Here is a 20,176-nt window from a genome sequence, read left to right as displayed (position 1 = left end):
AGTGGACGCCACACGTTTACTATGAATAGAGAAAGTGAATGTTCCTAAACTAAGGCTAAATATTGGAATACTGTACTAGGATTCAGAGTCAGAGGATCTGGATTCGAGTCTCAGTTTTATTTCTCGACAGTGTCCACGAACATGAAAGGCACAGAGTATGCTCTGGAGACCCCACAGATGACAGCAGATCAAATGAAGATGATAAAGAACTTTGTTGTTATTATGCAACATTCGCATTGTTCTTTTCAACAACAGAGAGAATATTAAATAAATATATATGTTTAATCTGGCAGAGGATGATACCAAACTACCACTGCCTGTGATAAGGACAGCCAAAGATAAAAGGATTCCAGGAATAAGGTGCAGAGTATACAGTGCATGCTGAGGATAACAGTCACTCAGATTTTAAATGTTTGAGCTCCACAGTGAGGGAGAATACAAAGTAAGCATAGGGCAGAGTGGGGCTGAGTAGTAAAAATTTGATACCTTAGTTCTCCTTCCACTCTCACTCAGTAGAACCCTAGAATTGGCATCTGCCATTAGTCAGTGAGCTCCTTATAGGCAAGAACACACACAATTGGTGTCTGTCAAATAAGAGAATGAATGAGACCTTGAACTAGATAAGAGGTACTCACTCTAAGAGATGGAATGTAGAGTATTGTGAGAAGCCTGAGTTTGAAGTTGTAAAATCAGATACTTCAAGGTTGAGTGTGCCTGCGTGTCTCAACCTTGTAGGGATTTGTAGGGAGAGAGGCTTTCTGAGTCACTGAAAAGTGACATGAGAGATTTTGTTCAGGGTCCTCTGATTTCATCCAGTTTTCTACGCTCATCCCCCCAATTCCACCCCTTTCCCACTTCCTCCATGAGAACGTCATTCTGTGACAACGAACTTGAGTCAAGAACCAGGATGTTTGTAAACATCCCTTTAATGAAAGCACATGGATTGTTAGGGCAAATTCTTCCCACATGGTGTTGCAAGTCCTTGCTTGCTGTAGCTGGTCAGAAGTCAGCTTTCCAATCCAGCAGGCCCTGCTCGATGCAGACTGTGTGACAGGCATCTGTGACCCTGCATGCCCAGGAAAGGCAGATGATACGGGCTGCTCCTGCTCCTGCCCTTCCTGGAATCTCACTGCCAATGAGCTTGTGTGCTCTTGACTAAATATATTGGGAAATTCACTACTTTCATAATAGTTTCATGTGTGTGATCTCTTCTCCCCAAGTTAAAGGATTATGCCAATTTTGGGTAAGAGAATTTGTCAACTGCAAAGATCTTATCTAATAAATCCTTAAAAAAAAAAAAACCTCCTAAAATGTGCAAGACATTCTGTGCTAGCCACTTCAGAGGATGCATGCTGCCAGCTGTCTCTGAGCAGGTGGTCTGCAAGGGTACATGATATGAAATTATAACCAAAAGCAGGATATGAGGACAGGGACATGTGGAAGGAGTCTAGGTTGCGGAGTGGGAGTGGGAGAATCTAGAAAACAGGACGAAGTGGTAGCATGAGGGTACACAGGCAGAGACGAGGGAGGACCCTGGCGAGAGAAGGACACTTCCAAGTAGGGAGTGAGCTCTAAGGCACCCAAAGAAACAGGAGGCAAGGCAAGCTCGGGGACTCAGGAGCCTTCTGGTACTGCTGAAGCACAGGCAACACGTGGGGGAAATCAAGCAAATGAGTCACCAAAGATGGGGCGGAACCACATATGGGATGGCCTTGGATGCTGGGAGAGGGTATAGCGAGTTCATACCAGCTCAGGCAGCAATTGTGAACCCTTGGGGGTTTTAGAGCACAGGTGTAACACCTGAGCAGTGAGATCTAGAAACCGTGTTAAGGATGGATTCTAAAGGGAAGCGTAGGCAGATGGCTCCACTCAAGAGGCTATGGCAATGATTTCAGCAAGAGGTCATGAAGGCTGAACTAGGAGGACAGGGTTAAAAACAGGAAGAGTGCTAGAGGCAACTAGAAAGACATACCACTCGAGGGAGGTATGTCTTAGGAAATCCCATCTTGAGGAATTTTTCCTGGAGGTATTTGCAGACAGGTGTACACACATATTCAAGTTTTAATTTCAGCATTTGTCATTGTAAAAGACTGCAGATTACCTCAGTGCTCACCAATAGGGAACTGACAAATAAATGATGGTACAGCCACATAGTGAAATATTTTTGCAGCCATTTAAAATACATACACAGGTACAAGACAACTGTTGTAGCATGTGGGTGATAGGCACCAGATTGCTAGTGGTCAGGAAGCATGTCTAGAAGAGAAGTTTCAGACACGGATTCAATTTATGGCAAAGGAAGGAAAATATTGGGGAGTCGAATGAGCTTGGGTGGGGACCTCAGGACTTGTGTGGTACCCCCATATTGGCACCTGCGTTCTCCAGAACCAGGACAACCTAGAGCTGTGCAGTGTACAACCTACTCAAATGTATATGGTCTCTCTGGCCACAACCAGTGACTCGAAGGTGCCAGAAATCTCCCTCATCCACCCTTGATCAATTTCATAATCAAAAGCCCAGAACCTGTGTGCCTGAGCCTATCAGCGTTGGAAGGGAACAAACAGCAGCACTACCCAGATTGGGGACCTAAAAATGCCTTTAAGAATTATAGCAGATGGCAAAGCAAAAAGCATGATGTCTGAGTCTTCTCTCTCTCTCTCTCTCTCTCTCTCTCTTTTTTTTCCCCCCAAATTCCAGGGCCTACGAAGCCAATTAACCGTTCCAAGTAATATCCAGGTGTAAGTGCAGTACAAGTTCATAAGCTGAGCACAGCAACAATCATTAGGACAGATCTGCTGGTCCTCAGTCATGCCATCCTTCAGTGAGGGACCGATATTTCAATCATCATTCCCTTTCTTTTCAATGACAGGACATCTTAAATGACCATATACAAGAGGCGGAGTCCAAGACCAACCACAGTGGCTCACGCCTGTACTCCCAGCACTTTGGGAGCCCGAGGTGGGAGGATCACTTGAGCCCAGGAGTTCAAGACCAGCCTAGGCAACACAGAGACACCCTGTCTCTACAAAAAAAATTAAAAATTAGCCAGGCGTGGCGGCATGCACCTGGAGTTTTAGCTATTGGGGAGGCTGAGGTGGGAGGATCACTTGAGCCTAGGAGGTGGAGGCTGCAGTGAGCTGTGATCATGCCACTGCACTCCAGCCCAGTGATAGAGCAAGATCCTGTCAAAAAAACAAAAAACAAAAAATAAAAACAAAAACAAAAACAACACAGAGTCCAGCTTCACGCACAGAGTGGGTGTGCAGCTTCAACAGCAAACGCCCACAGTGGCTTTTGAAGGGACAAAGTAGGAAGGATCCTAGAGGCAATGAATATGGCTCCTTGGGGAGTTTGTTTTCTTTTTTGCAAACAGCCAGGTCTGACTGTTAAACATCAGCTCTGCAGAGAGGAGAGCACACTGAGCACACTGAGCAAGCAGAACTTACTGCACATCAAGGGAGGAGGCCTTACAAAGTAACAGGTTGCAGACAATTTGCAAATTCCCGCACGAGTTAATGAAGAGCACAGTATTTCACAGCCAGTGAGGGCAGTATGACTTCATGGATAAGAGTGTGCTCCCTTTCGAGTCCAATAAAAAAACTGCACTTAATGTCCCAAATGCCTGAATTCTAATCTTGGCTCTGATGGTACAAACTGTGTGAATTTGAACAAGTTGCTTGCAGTCTCTCATTGTTGAATAGGTAATAAGGGTACACATCTTAGGATTGTTGTACAGATTTAGTGCGCGAATGTACGCAAAATGCTTGCCACAGAGCTTAGCATAAGCATTCAATACATGCTATCATTCCTTAGTTAGAATGGAATAAAATACAGGTGATTTAAAATATAGGTGATTATGACTACACTTAAAAGATTGACTTTGATTAACCACAAATCAAGAAATTGAGAATTTTCTGTAAGAACTGCTAATTGTATTAATGCCTGCAATTTGAAATACTTGAGCAAATAGGGTGCGATATCGTGTGTGTTATTTAACACTTAGGTTAAACTATCCCGCAGATGCTGCTAGCATCTAATCAACCATTCAAAATCTGGGAGACCAACAGTGTAGCTGGCATTCTAAAGAGGGCACCTCCACATCAGAATCGGCCGTTTCAAGTCCTGTTGTTGCCATTTCTCCACCAACAGCCTCCAGTTAGCATTTGGAATGTCAGAAATGGGTTTCAATTGGTGGGAATTGTGACCGTTGACTAGTGTGCTTGGTGGAATTAAGGTATTTGAGAATACCTTAACTGGCTAAAAGTATTTCAGTGTAAAAATCCAGGAAAACCTTTACCTGTTTCTCTGGTGATAACGCCCTAGTCTAAATCCCTAAGTGACCCCACGTCCAGCCACAAGCTCTGGAGGGCTCTGTTTGCCCCATGCTGCCTGCAGGGGCAACAGAGTCTGCCTTTCCAATCCCCATGTTTGCCTCAAGCCTCAGGTGAACCTTTCAAGTAAGATACAACCGTGGTTGAAGCATCTGAAGGGAAAGTGAAGAGCTAAGACTTCCTCAAGACTGCACACACACACACACACACACACACACACACCTCTCTCTATCCATGGGTTCCAAATCTATAGATTCAACCGTGAATTGAAAATATGTATTTTAATATGTTTGCTTGTTAAATGACATTTGGAGATCAGATAGAATTTGAGCCTATATTTGGTAATCAATATGATTTTATTGTGAGGTTTTGCTTATCTTCTTTTGCCTTAAAACTTTTTCTTTAGCTACCATTATCTGCCAAAAAGAAACTAAGAGTAGTGCATGGCTAATTTGATCCCTTTAGTTCACTAATAAAGACAATATGGGGCATGGAACCCAGAGGACATTTAAGAAAATCAGTTAAGAGTTCCAAAGTTTGTTTACCCAGAACGAGTATGTTTCTTTTGGTCATATATTTTGGTTTAGATCTTGGATACTAACAAATTCACCAATTTCTTGACCTAAAGGAATGAGAAAATAAAAACCCACTGGAAATGTACTATACATTATTTGCATTATGCTATGAATATCATTATAAATATGAAAATATAGTTACTGTATAGGACAGGATCATTCGTTTTTAGTAAATTACTTTTATCTTCACAAAGTGAAATCAAGTGAAATCAAGAGAAATCAAAGAATATCTAACACACTCTAGTAGCTAATAAAAAAGTCTTTAATACATTATTTAAAAAAGTATTTTAAAATGAAATATTACATAAAACATGAAAGATATTAAAATAAAAATATTATTTAAAATATCTTCTTAAAATATTTTAATGATATCAAATGATGCTCATTGAAAATATTTAAACAATGCAGAAGCATAGCCTAAAAAAGTAAAAGCCCATTTTTATTCCCAACTTCTAATTTCACTTGCCTCCTTGGAAGTAGTCACTATTAACAATTTGGTGTGTACCCTTCCAAACTTGTTATGCATATATAACACACTTGTTATACATGGGGGTTTTGATATCGGTGATGTCAGACACCAGGGGGATTGGTTCAGGGTCCCCACAGATATCAAAATCCACAGATTCTCAAGTCCCTGATACAAAGTGGGATAGTGCTTGCATTTAACCTACATACATCCTCCTGTATACCTTAAATCATCACTAAATTACTTATAATACCGAGCACAACACGTAAATGCTATGTACCCAGTTGTTCTACTGTGTATTGTTGAGGGAATGATGACAAGGAAAAAAGTCTGTACATGTTCAATATAGATGCAATTTTTAAAATACATATTTTCAGTTCACGGTTGAATCTACAGATTTGGAACCCATGGATAGAGAGAGCTGACTCTGTGTGTGTGTGTGTGTGTGTGTGTACCACATATTCATACACATATCTTATGTATGTAAAAGATACACATATGTCTATATATACTTGTACATATATATCCATGTTATACACCCATAAGAATTGTTTTTCACTGAAACAGAATCATAATATATGTATTATTCTCAGACTTACTCTGTTCATTGAACAATATGTCTTGGAGATTTTCAAATAGACAAAAAAGAGAGCTAACAACAGATTAGCTCAGTGGAACCCCAGTGACTATTGTAGTCAAAAGTATGGTTTCAGCGGACCAGACCAAGGAACCAGCACCACTCCAGAATACTGTCAGAAGCATGCCTTTTTGGGTGGCTGTCCCCCTGTCCCCCTGAAGCTCACAGATTTGTCCCTCTGTACCTCTCTAGTAGCTTTACCTCCCAAGCAGTGTGGTAGAAAAGATGGGTGAGTGAACCCACACAAACTCATAAATGAAAACATTTATTAAGTAGAATTTAAGTCTCTTACTTCGTGACCAACTGTTCCTTTAGCCATGTGCACAGGTATCTGGAGCATGCCTGCCTTGTTTTCTACTCCCATTTTAAGCAGAAAATAAAGCCACTTTCTACTGTTGAATTATTCTTATTTACAGCAATAGAAACGTCAACCTTTCAGATTTGGACACTGAGTAGCTTGGGCACACAGGCACCTAGAGCCTACATGAGTAGCAACATGTATTAATCCTCAGGGGTCCTGCAGGCAGATGCGGGCAGATGCAGATGTGCATGAGGAGGACTCTGGGACTTTCCATTCTCTAGGGTCATGGAGCCTATTTTCAAGTCACAACTTGCAGTTCTTAGGTTCTCAGGCTACTACATATGCCTCCAACTCAATTTCACTTGCAAGCCTTTCAGGTAATATGGAGAACCAAACTCACTCATGTTTATAGTGTGTTTGAAAAACAATCTTTTCACAAATCCCTTTCCAGAATTTTACATTCCTAAACAGGTATGACAATCTGTCCTCTAATTTCTGCTATTATTAAATTGCCTTTCTTTTTCTGAGAAAAAAGTTATCTTTCCTTATAAAATGACACATTTTCACCTTTTTGTTTGCAAGTATTGATTAAAAAGGAAAGTTCTGTCAAATCATCATGTTTTTAGATCAAGGCAATGTGCTTGCTAGTTGAGTTATTGACCCTGATTTTTTGAACTTCCTTTATCCAAAAAGAATCCATAAGAAAAATCAGACAGCACATCTGTGACATGAGGGCTCTGACAATGAACTGTAAGAGTAATGCCAGCTGGGTACATAAAATTCCAATGCTAAGAATTTCATTCCCCATCAGGTACAGTTTGAAAATGTCAGCAATGCCTTATCTCTGTGGACATTTTACTGCACATACAGGATTCCTATTTCAATATTTGTAAAATTCCCAGAGTTATACACTCTGGCTTATATTACCCAAAAGGAGAGGGAGAGAAATGCGAGAGAAAAATATATCTTGTCGGGAAAGAGTCAACCGTGCATTGGGGAGTCGTATTGAAAACAGAGAAAACAAAATCATGTGGTACAAAATTAACTATGTTCACAAGAGAGGCTCAGAAGGACATAAGGGATAAACAAAATCTCCATCACATCAGCATCTTGCCTACAAGTCGATGTTCCAGAGAGTCTGCTCTTTGTTTCTGTTGCCAAGGAATGGAACCTACTCTGGCTCTCTCGAGGTAGAGAAAGTATGTGAAGTTCTGGCATTCACCAGCCGCAGACCAGGGAAAGTCAACAGTGAGGCAGAAAGCATAAACTACCTGCTGGGGCAAGCCAATTTCATGCATTGTGCTCATGGCAAGACGACAAGATTGGATTTGCCTCTTGCAACTGGCACTGCTGTTCTTCAGGATTGATTACCCTAATTCTGTGTTTATCTTGTTCTTTCACCCCAACTGTCTACTAACCCTTGACCTGTATATCAAACCCTGTATTTTAAATTTTCAATGGTGGCAGCTTTAATCCTGGGCAGAGAAATCCAGAAATCCTTGGTATAACACTTAGCACAGGGCCTGCTTTAATTAAGATGTTAATGGGCATCAAAAAGGAAGCTGCAGTTTGGTTAAGCACAAAGCCCCAGGTCACGTGGCAAGCCAGGCTGATGGCTTTCTAAGCTGGATTTCTTACACTGTTTTGAAGATTACTTCACCTCCCCCGGCCTCACCCAAATCGTCTATACACCAGAGTTTTCACTTTCATTCGGGGTTAGCACCACAAACGCCTGTGCGATGAAATATTTTAAAAATCTAGCATCTCTTTTAAAGTTCACTTTGGAATTTAAGGAGAAAGCAGACTTAAAGAGGATTCTGAAAGTGTAATGAACGTCATCTCTTTAAACCTCACAAACAAAAAGCACATTCTTCATTTTTTGGTTTTATATCCGACTGCTTTCTAACAATAACTTTAATTGATTGGGTTGAAATAAACTTAAAAACCAAACTTGGAGGCATACTTATCTAAAAGGTCTAGGAATCCTAAGCTCTTGAGACAGACTTCTCATCTTGCTGCAACGCGTGGGTGGCCGCAACATTCCTGGCAGCTATAAGGCATTTGCTAACGTATTTGACTTTTAAAGTTGTTAATCACACTTATCAACGCAGGCAAGCAGCACTGGCCACAACAGATTAGTTGCTCTACTATAATGCTCCCAGTAATCCAAAGGCAGGAACATCCGCGCCGAGTGATAAGTGCATCTGCCAGCTCCACAGCCCTTCAGTGACTTCAGAACTTATTAAAGACCTTAGCTTTTGCTAAATCCCAGATTTTCTTTTCCATCATCTTACGAACTCACACACACAGATACACACACACATGCGCACATACATACACACACATTCCCTGTAATGGTAGCTAAAACCAAATATTCCCAGTGCTGTGCAGTGTATGAGCTTTTAAAACAACCAGGATGTGCTTCAAAACACCACAGGCACTCTGAGTTTCAAGGGGACCATCAATGACAAGAGATTCAGATGCTACTGATCTCCTTTCACAGGTGCTCCTACAAAAAAATGTGTACAAACAGCAGGAAAGGATTTGGTTTCCAGGGAAACAGAACCTTGTTTAAGTCCTTTGGAAGCATTAGGTTCTACTGTCGTTTTTCCCCTCAGACACACAGACTGTTGCTCCTTGCAAAAGAATTTATTTAGAGAACAAGAAAATGCTTTGCCCAGCTTAGAGGTAAGGGCATCAGAAAATTCAGGAATAGAATAAGTATTGCGGGGTGGGGGGAGATGAGCACCTCTCACTGAGCCTGCTAGTCTCTGACTGGTGGGATCTTGCTTTCACATAAGGATTTTTCCTTAAAAGACCTGAGGTTTCATCTGCAGACATGTTTCTGCCTCGTTGGAGTCATGCTGAAGTCCCCATGCTTACAGCTTGGGCTCTGCTCTGCCCAGCTGGTCTTAACCCCACAAGGCTAACAAGTGCTTTACTTCTACAAAACAAAGCAAAAACAGTGAAGATCTATCTCCTACTTCAACCTCTGGCAACTCTCCAAACAGCATCCCCTCATAACCTATAAGCATTCTTTCACTTTGTAATATAGCAAATGACTTATTTTTTACGCTAAAAACTTTTTTACTCTGTTCTTTTGATTATGATGTAGTTCAGAGTTTGGATCCAGGATGCTTGGACATAATAATGCTCATCACATTTAAGGTCACTTCTATCACCTGGAGATGTGGCTGCCTCATGGCTTAAATGTGATTTAAGTTACTGGAGTGGGGACTAGAACAAGCAGAGAAATCTCATTTTCTAGGTATCTTAAAAGGAAGGCAGAGTATCATTTCCCTAAAGTATTTGAGTACAGGCCATTCTAAAACCATAGCTAGAACAGGAAGTTTTTGTGATAAAAAACATGGTTGGTATCAGAGTGGAAGAAAATCTTCAAAATCTATACATCTGACAAAGGGCTAATATCCAGAATCTACAACAAACTCAAACAAATTAGCGAGAAAAAATAAACAATCCCACCAAAAAGTGGGCTATAGACATGAATAAACAATTCTCAAAAGAAGATACACAAATGGCCAACAAAGATATTAAAAAGTGCTCAACATCACTAATGATCGAGGAATGCAAATCAAAACCACAACGTGATTCCACCTTACTCTTGCAAGAATAGCCAAATTAAAAAAAAAAAAAATAGATGTTGGAGTGGATGCGATGAAAAGGGAATACTTCTATACTACCGGTGGGAATGTAAACTAGTACAACCATTATGGAAAACAGTGTGGAGAGTCCCTAAAGAACCAAAGTAGAACTACCATTTGATCCAGCTATCCCACTACTGGGTATCTACCCAGAGGAAAAGAAGTCGTTACATGAAAAAGATACTTGCATGCATGTTTATAGCAGCATAATTCACAATTGCAAAAATGTGGAACCAGCCCAAATGCCCATCAATCAATGAGTCGATAAAGAAACTATGAGAGATATATATACTCGTCTCTCTCTCTGTATATATACTCATCCATAAAAGGAATGAATTAATGGCATTCACAGCAACCTGGGTGGTACTGGAGACTATCATTCTAAGTGAATAACTCAGGAACGGAAAACCAAACATCATATATTCTTACTCATAAGTGGGAGCTAAGCTATGAGGATGCAAAGGCATAAGAATGACACAATGGACTTTGGGGACTCAGGGGAAAAGGGTGGGAAGGAGGAGAGGAATAAAAGACTGCAAACTGGGTTTAGTGTATACTGCTAGGGTGATGGGTGCACCAAAATCTGCCAAATCACCACTAAAGAACTTACTCATGTAACCAAACACTGCCTGTTCTCCAAAAACCTATGGCAATAAAAAATTTAAATAAATATATGGTTGGTAGTATTTGACCATATGTATAGGAGAGGCACCTGACCACCATAACTGAAGCACGTCCTGAGAATGACCCTATGGTCTACGAAGAATGTGTGTTTGGAGTCCCAAACTAAGGAATTCGAGAGTGGCCAACCTGGAGTTTCCCTTCTTATCCATGAGGGTCATTCAAATCCCTGGCCCATCCCTTGGAACACAGGCCATACAAGGAATCAAGGCCCTTGGTTTTGGGTTAAATGGAGGTTGCTAGGTGGAGGGTGCTAAGTAAAAATGCTATATAAACTGCATGCTTTTTATAAACAGTAGTGGTCTTCCTGTGTAGTCTGCTATCACTGGACTGCCCCAGATGTAAGTCCCCCCAATAAACCCTATGTCTCATTGGCTGGCTCCAGGTCTCTTCTTCGGCCTCTGGACATGGTACTATCCCTACTGGAGTCAATAGGGGTCTGGCATGACACCATATGACACCTATCAGAGCCCACAGGACATGAAATTTGAAAGACATTTCTACTCTTTCAGCTCATTGTTTTTGATGGCATGTGCCAACTAAGTACTGACATGTCACTTGGGGAGGAGTGAGGAGGCTGCCCCACCCTTGTGACTCCATGGTGTGAGCACTTCCTGCCTTGGCCTCTTCAAAACCCTCTCTATCAAACCTGCTCCTATCAAATATGCCTCTTGTCAGGCTGAGCGATGTCAGACTGAGAGCATTTATTTTATGGGCAAGAAGCCAGAGTGGCTGCCGCGATGTATGACTGCACGTGTGGTGCAAGCACATAGAGGAAGGGGGCCTCAGATCCTCTCAGGTCAAGGAGGACCGTGCGGCCTGGCCTTCTCCACTTAGTGCTGCATGAACTCACTGGGCTGGCATCAGAAAGTCCCTTCAAAACAAGAAGATTCCAGATAAAACCTCCAAGAGAGTGAGGGAGGAGAGTGATGCCCCTTCCGGGAAGAATGTACCAAGCCGAAATAAACACCTGCATGAAAAATATTTTAAAAGTTAAGCTTACATTTGTTTTTAAATGCAGCTTTACTGAAAAAATTACAAGCCCAGGGTCTCTGCTGGGGCAAGGATAAACAAAGCACAGTTCTTTCCAACAGGAAGCCCTCAGTCTAGCAGGACAGGTAAATCAGGCAAGTGATTTATTTTAAAAGAGAAAGACAAGGGAAATTAATATTTACTGAGTGTCTACTTAATGGCAAAGCTTGGAGCAGACTATATTGCACACGCACACACACACACACACGCAAATTCACACACATCTCATTTTATTCCACTTTACAGAGGAGGAAACTAAAGCTCATAGATTTTAGCGGTGTCAAAAGCTACACAGAAGTAGCCAACTTTTTACTGTATGGCAGACATACCTGACGGCAACAGCTTAACTGGAGCAACACCCTGAGAATTACCCTATGGTCTAACAGGAATGTGTGTTCAGAGTTCTAAGCTAAGGAATCCAGGAGTGGCCAACCAGAGATTCATTCTTTATCTATGAGGAACATCTGAGCCCATGGCCTGTCCCATGGAATGTGGGCTGTCCTGGGGAGTCAGGCCCTTTGTTTTGGGTTAAGTAAAGGTTTCCAGGTGAAGGGTAAGTGAAAATGCTACATAAACTGCATGCTTTCTGAAGAGGTCTCAGTTCTCCTGTCCAGCCTGCCACCACTGGAACGCTCTGTATGTAAGTTCCCCTCAAGAAACCCTATGTCTCATTTGCTGTCTCTCCTTCAGCCTCTTGAACCTGGTGCCATCTCTACAGAAGTGAATAGGGGTCTGGTACGACAGTATTCAAATCTAGTTCTCACTCCAAAGCATGTAATTCCAAAGCCCACACTATTCCTACATCAAAATGCCTATTTCTCTTCATTTGTCTGACTCTTAGGAACCTGTTCAACCTCTTTGTTAAATAAAACATTATAAGAAATGCTGCCATACTTAACACAGCAGGAGTACTATATAAATTCAAGATGGCATTATTGTAACATATCTTTCATTCAGTTGTCTGTGAAGAACAGATAGTAGTTTATATATTCGTGAAACTCAGCATTAAGATTTTGATATTAAAAAGACAGGGAACACCTTGTGATAAATAGGAATTAGGTCACATTGTTCTATGCTTGGTTATGCTGAACAACATGACGCTGAAAAAAAACGAGAATACCTGTAATATTATTTCTTCTAAAGGAGAACCTACAGCTAAATCTAGAACTTGGATGACTCGACAAATAAGGGCCCTGGAAATCTACAGGGTATCTTCTCTTATTAATTTTAAAAATGTAACAATCATGTTTACTACATCTATTGTGAAATACAATTACAGAGTACCATGTAAGATGCTAAGGGGTGGATAAATCTCAGAATAAATAAATAAAAGCAACTTTCCATGGAGTGAGTGAGGGAGATGGTCACCATGCAGTATATGCCACAGTTCCAGGGCATGACTGCAGAGTAGGGAAAAGTACTGCAAAGACACCCGTCTTTCTTTGATGTGTGTTCCCCTCTTCCCTTTGAGTTGGGTTCCTGCTGATCCTGAGGGAACCCTTCTTCCTGCTCCTCTGCTTGGCCATCTCAACTCCTCCTTAGAGCTCCAGCTGACTCTTTTTTTTTTTTTTTTTTTGAGACGGAGTCTCGCTCTGCCACCCAGGCTGGAGTGCAGTGGCCGGGTCCCAGCTCACTGCAAGCTCCGCCCCCTGGGTTCACGCCATTCTCCTGCCTCAGCCTCCCAAGTAGCTGGGACTACAGGCGCCCGCCTCGTCGCCCGGCTAGTTTTCTGTATTTTTAAGTAGAGATGGGGTTTCACCGTGTTAGCCAGGATGGTCTCGATCTCCCGACCTCGTGATCCGCCCGTCTCGGCCTCCCGAGCTCCAGCTGACTCTTATCCTGCTCCCCAATGCAGGACATGATTTGTGGATTCCAGTGCAAAATGAAACAAGTATAAAAATAGGTCAGGTGCAGTGGCTTACACTTGTCATCTAACACTTTGGGATGCAAAGGTGGGAGGATCACTTGAGGCCAGGAGTTTGAGTCCAGCACGGACAACAGAGCAAGACCCCTGGGCATGGTGGTGCATGCCTGTAGTCCTAGCTACTTGGGAGGCTGAGGCAGGAGGATCTTGAGCCCAGGAGTTTGAGGTTGCAGTGAGCTATGATCATGCCACTGTACTCCACCATGGGTTACAAAGCAAGATCCTGTCTCTAAAAACAAACAAACAAACAACAAAAAAAAAAAAAAAGAAAAAAGAAAGAAAGAAGAAAAGAGAAGAAAAGTATAAAAATAGACAACTGCAGCTTCCAGACTAAAATATTGATGGGCAGAGGAACTGCTTTTCCATGATATTCCCAAAGCACCTTATCAACAAGTTACAATCAGATGCCACTTCCTGCTTTAATTTTTTTCTTCCAAAGCACATTTCACCTTCACACTGGTTGCTCACTTTTTGGCTTTAATGCATGTCTTTTCCCGGATTAAAAACTTGATGAGGCAGGGATGTTTTTCTGTTTTGAACACTGATATATCTTCAGTGGCTAGAACACTGCTGACACAGAATAGGCATTCAAATGTAAAACACCTGAATCATACAACTGGCGAACACACGTGAAAACTAGCCGATACAGCAAACTGAATGGCTAGCAAACTTTACAAAATAATAAGTGAACGAATTTCCTCAGGGTCATGAAACCATGAAACACATTTATCTGAAATGTATGGAATAAAACTCTATTTATTATTTTAGATTTTAGAGCATAAGTATCAGCTAGTTGTAGACAATGAGTATTAGCTATAAGGGTAAAGATGATCCCTTATAAAAATGACTGCATTTAGGCCAGGCATGGTGGCTCACGCCTATAATCCCAGCACTTTGGGAGGCCAAGGCAGGCGGATCACGAGGTCAGGAGTTCGAGATAAGCCTAGCCAACATAGTGAAACCTCGTCTCTACTAAAAATACAAAAAATTAGCCAGGTGTGGTGGTGGGCGCCTCTAGTCCCAGCTACTTGGGAGGCTGAGGCAGAAGAATTGCTTGAACCCAGGAGGCGGAGGTTGCAGTGAGTCGAGATTGTGTCACTGCACTCCAGCCTGGGCGACAGAGCAAGGTTCCATCTCAAAAAAAATAAAAATAAAAATAATAATAATAAATAAGACTGCATTTAATATTTTTTATCTCTAGAAAACAGATGACTGAAAGTCATCCAGGTTCTGATTCTAATGGATTACACTATGTCATTAATTGTTCCTACAATTAAGAACAACAAAAGAATACCATTTTCATATGAACAGAAAATGTTCGCCTTCTATAAAATGAATAAAGGGATACAAAGTTACAGAGAACTGCAAGAACAGGTGAGAGATTTATTGAAATCCTTGGAGCAGTTAGAGGAGTTCACAATAGTCGTCACATTCATTACAATAGTTAACTTTCCCCCATATCCATATAGATAAACCCTGGAAGAGTATTCAATAGCAGATGGACTACTGACATGAAAACACTTGTCATCAACTCAAAAAAAAAAAATTGTGCTGAAATAAACCTAACAAAAATTTTACCAAGTTAATAATTTTTAAGTGTACATTTCAGTAGCATTAAGTATATTCACTTCCTTATGCAACCAATCTCCAGAACTTTTTCATTTTGGAAAACTGAAACTCTGTATCCACTGAACAACAACTCCCCCTTTCCCCATTCGTCAGCCCCTGGCACCCACTATTGGACTTGGTGTCTCAATGAATTTGACTTCTCCAGGTGCCTCATGTGTTTGTCCATTTCTGATTGGCTTATTTCAGTTAGTATAACGTCCTCAAGGTTCACTCATGTTGTAGCACGGTAAACATTTCCTTGCTTTTTAAGGCAGACTGATATCATCACAAACTTTTGCAGCTTATGCGATCTGGAAACTGACAGCACAAAGGCATCAGTCTCTCTTTAACACAATCCCCCTCTTCCCTCTGAGTTGGGTTCCTACTGATCATCTGAGTGGATCCCTCCTCCTGTTCCTCTGTTCAGCCAACTCAGCTCCCCCTTGGGTCTCCAGCTCACTCTCATCTCATTCCTTCATGCAGGACTGGCTATAAAACTTGTGGATCCCAGTGCAAAATGAAAACACAGGCCTCCTGCCAAAAAATTATTGATAACTTCTATCTCAAAGAGATATTTGTACACTCGCATTCATAGCAGCATTATTCACAACACCAAAAAGGTAGAAGCAACCCAAGTATCCATCAGATACATGGATTAAAAAATGTGGTATTCATATACAATGAAATAGGATTCAGCTTTAAGAAGCAAGGGCATGGCTGGGCGCGGTGGCTCCTGCCTGTAATCCCAGCACTTTGGGAGGCCAAGACGGGCGGATCACAAGGTCAGGAGATTGAGATCACCCTGGCTAACACGGTGAAACCCCGTCTCTACTAAAAATACAAAAAATTAGCCGGGCATGGTGGCAGGTGCCTGTAGTCCCAGCTCCTCGGGAGGCTGAGGCAGGAGAATGGCATGAACCTGGGAGGTGGAGCTTGCAGTGAGCCGAGATCGTGCCACTGCACTCCAGCCTGGGTGACAGAGTGAGACTACGTCTCAAAAAAAAAAAAAAAAAAAAAGAAAGCAAGGGCATTAGGCTGGGCACGGTGGCTCCTGCCTGTAATCCTAGCACTTTGGGAGGCTGAGGCAGGCAGATCACAAGGTCAAGAGATCGAGACCATCCTGTCCAACATGGTGAAACCCGGTCTATACTAAAAGTACAAATATAAGGTGGCCATGATGGTGAGCACCTGTAGTCCTAGCTACTCAGGAGGCTGAGGCGGGAGAATCGCCTGAACCCAGGAGGCAGAGGTTGCAGTGAGCCAAGATCACACCACTGCACTCCAGCCTGGCGACAAAGTGAGACTCCATCTCAAAAAACAAAAAACAAAAAACAAAAAAATAAAAGCAAGGGCATTCTGACCTATGCTATGAGTGAAGCTTGAGGACATTAGGCTAAGTGAAAAAAAGCCAGTCACAAAAAGACACACACTGTATGAGGTACCTAGGGAAGTCAAACGCATTGAAACAGAAAGTCAGATGGTGGATGCCAGGTATTGGGGAATGGAGATTGGAGAGTTGTTGTTTAATGGGCACAGAGTTTCGGTTTGGCAAGACGAAAAACGTTCTGGAGATTGACTGCAAAAGAATGTGAATAGATTTAATACTGTTGCACTGTACACTTAAAAATGATGCAGATGGCAAACTTTATGTTACGTGTATTTTGCTACAATTTTATAAATTATTAATAATTTCAAGACAGCAACAGCAGAATATTAAACCAAGCTCTGGGGCCTTCTGAATTCCAGAACCTGTGCAATCTACATAAGCATCCAATGTATAATATTAGTAGATAGAGAACATTTCCCAAAGCACCTTCTGTTGCCTTTTCCTACAACACACATCATGTCTACTTCTCCAGGGTTTCCATTTTTCTTTTTCTTCACAATTCTCTATGTTAGAGATGAAGAAGAAATAAGATACCTATATGTTCTATCCACATAATGTGTACATGCAAGGTCCTAAAGATTCTCAGCCATTTGAAATGTTCAACAACCAGCAAAATGTTCAAAATTCCTTTTTGTAACAAATAATGTCATAGAGAGAACAGAAGAAACATGTCCCTGTGACGAACTGCTGTAATTCTTATTTGTTCCCAGACTGACTTTTCCTATGACTGGATTAATTTCGTGTTGGATCACTGGCCTGTGAAGTGCTGATAAATTAAATGATTGGTAAATACAATAACTTTCAAAGGAAAAGAGGGGTTAGGAATCCATTTGCTACTTCAGGATCACTGCAGAATTTCATTTCTGAAAACAGACCACCTATTAATTTAGTTAAGATCTGATAGTCAGCTGAACAACTTTGGTGGAAGTCATCCAACTTGTCTTAGATTACCCAGCCTGTGCTGGCAGGTCTGAGAGTCTGGAGAAAGATGTAAACGAGTTATCTGAGGACAGCAGCTCAGGCAATACACAGCTATAGAGACGTCCCACTTTGGTCCTTCAAGAATGATGTTTTTATACTACTATCATAAAACAAAACCGAAAGCAACCTGGAGACATTTTAGCTCATATGTAAGACACTTCTGGTGGTACAGGCGAAATACACTTAAAAAATATAATTATGGCTAGGCACGGTGGCTCATGCCTGTAATCCCAGCACTTTGGGAGGCTGAGGTGGATGGATCACCTGAGGTCAGGAATTTAAGACCAGTCTGGCCAACGTGGTGAAACCCCATCTCTACTAAAAATACAAAAATTATCCGAGTGAGGTGGTGGGTGCCTATAATCCCAGCTACTCAGGAGGCTGAGGCAGGACAATCACTTGAACCTGGGAGGTGGAGGTTACAGTGAGTCGAGATCGTGCCACTGCACTCCAGCCCGGGCAAAAAGAGTGAAGCTTCATCTCAAATATATATATATATATATATATTTCTATGTATAGAAGTTAAAAGCGTGGGCTCTGGAGCCACACTGCCTTGTGTTCAAATCCTGCCTCTGCCACTTTTGTAAGTATGCCCTGAGCAATTTACTTAGTTTCTTTGTGCCTCAGTTTATACATTTATAAAATGAGAATAATAATAATAACACCTATGTCATATGGTGGTTGCCAGAGCAAATGAGTTCACACATGTAAGCACTTAGAACACAACAGTGCCTAGTGCATATTAAACGGTCACTAAATATTAACCATTATTCTCTCTAGCTTTAAGAATTCCCTAGATCACAGGTTTGCTGAGTGATGGACACAGCTGATTACAATAGGGGAGGACACCCAGTCCAACAGGCCCTAATATAGGCTTCATTGAGCCAATAGATGCCTACTCTGGGGAAACTGAATTGGCTGACTCAAAACAGTTTGAATCCCTGGTAGGGAGAAAAGAGAGCAGTTACACTTGATAATGTGCAGGGTGAGGAAGCAGCTTGACTAGATAAGAGTAATCCACAATGTAGAGAGAAACAAAGGCAAAAAACACCATATAGCCATAGGTTGGAGATAATGCTCTCATCTTTTTAGGGTTTCATTTCAGTTGCCACAAATTCCAGCTGTATTTTCTTTCCTAGTCTTAGATTTGGGGAGTAGTCCTGTATCTTTACAGTAAACTCTGTATTAGCCAGGATAGGCTACATTATGCTTCAGTAACAAATAGCTCCCAAGTCTCAGCAGCTTGACACAAGGATACTGATCGCTCTTCGTGGCCACTAAGGGTTGGCAGTGGGGCTCAGCCCATCTTACTCCCTCAAGGACACAGGTTGATGGGGATTTCATCTCAACAGTCTTACCACAGTTACAGGAGGAACATGGCAGTCACACTCCGGCTTTTAAAGCTTCTACCTGGATGTGACTCATGTCACTTTTACTCACATTTCAGCAGCCAAAGCAAGTCACTTGACCATGCCTCTTATCAAAGAGGAAATATAATCTCACCACATGCCAAAAAGAGTTACATTAGAGGTGGTTCCAAGATGGCTGAATAGGAACAACTCCAGTCTACAGCTCCCAGAGTGAGCGACTCAGAAGACGGGTGATTTCTGCATTTCCAACTAACTGAGGTACCGGGTTCATCTCACTGGGGCTTGTCGGACAGTGGGTGCAGGGCAGGGGGTGCAGCACACTGAGTGTGAGCCGAAGCAGGGTGAGGCATCGCCTCACCCAGGAAGCGCAAGGGGTCAGGGAATTCCCTTTCCTAGCCAAGCAAAGCAGTGACACATGGCACCTGGAACATCAGGTCACTCCCACCCTAATACTGTACTTTTCCAGTGGTCTTAGCAAACGGCACACCAGGAATTTATATCCCACGCCTGGCTCAGAGGGTACCACGCCGATGGAGCCTCGCTCATTGCTAGCACAGCAGTCTGAGATCGAACTGCAAGGCAGCGAGGATGGGGGAGGGGCGCCCACCATTGCTGAAGCTTGTGTGGGTAAACAAAGCGGCCAGGAAACTCAAACTGGGTGGAGTCCAACGCAGCTCAAGGAGGCCTGCCTAACTCTGTAGACTCCACTTCTGGGGGCAGGGCATAGCTGAACAAAAGGTAGCAGAAACCTTTGCAGACTTAAATGTCCCTGTCTGACAGCTTTGAAGAGAGTAGTGGTTCTCCCAGCACGGAGCTTGAGATCTGAGAATGGACAGACTGCCTCCTCAAGTGGGTCCCAGACCCCCAAGTAGCCTAACTGGTAGGCAACTCCCAGCAGGGGCAGACTAACACTTCACATGGCCGGGTACCCCTCTGAGAAAAAACTTCCAGAGGAACGATCAGGCAGCAACATTTTCTGTTCAGCAATATTCGCTGTTCTGCAGCCTCTGCTGCTAATATCCAGGAAAACAGGAGGAGTGGACATCCAGCAAACTCCAACAGACCTGCAGCTGAGGGTCCTGACTGCTAGAAGGAAAACTAACAAACAGAAAGGACATCCACACAAAACCCCATCTGTATGTCACCACATCAAAGACCAAAGGTAGATAAAACCACAAAGATGGGGAAAAACAGAGAGAAAAACTGAAAATTCTAAAAATC

At 42.2% G+C, this 20,176-nt stretch overlaps 1 protein-coding gene across 4 annotated transcripts in view; it reads right to left on the bottom strand.

The window, feature by feature from the left end:
* The window catches only part of STARD13 (StAR related lipid transfer domain containing 13), a 573,040-nt gene that overhangs the window by 105,756 nt on the left and 447,108 nt on the right, over positions 1-20,176 (bottom strand). The window lies entirely within an intron of this gene.

This window comes from Trachypithecus francoisi, unplaced genomic scaffold (genome assembly GCF_009764315.1).
Source record: "Trachypithecus francoisi isolate TF-2019V2 unplaced genomic scaffold, Tfra_2.0 Contig01461, whole genome shotgun sequence".
Classification (NCBI taxonomy): Eukaryota; Metazoa; Chordata; class Mammalia; order Primates; family Cercopithecidae; genus Trachypithecus; species Trachypithecus francoisi.
The sequence above is the reverse complement of the archived record's forward strand: the minus strand, read 5'-3'. Positions and strand labels throughout refer to the sequence as shown.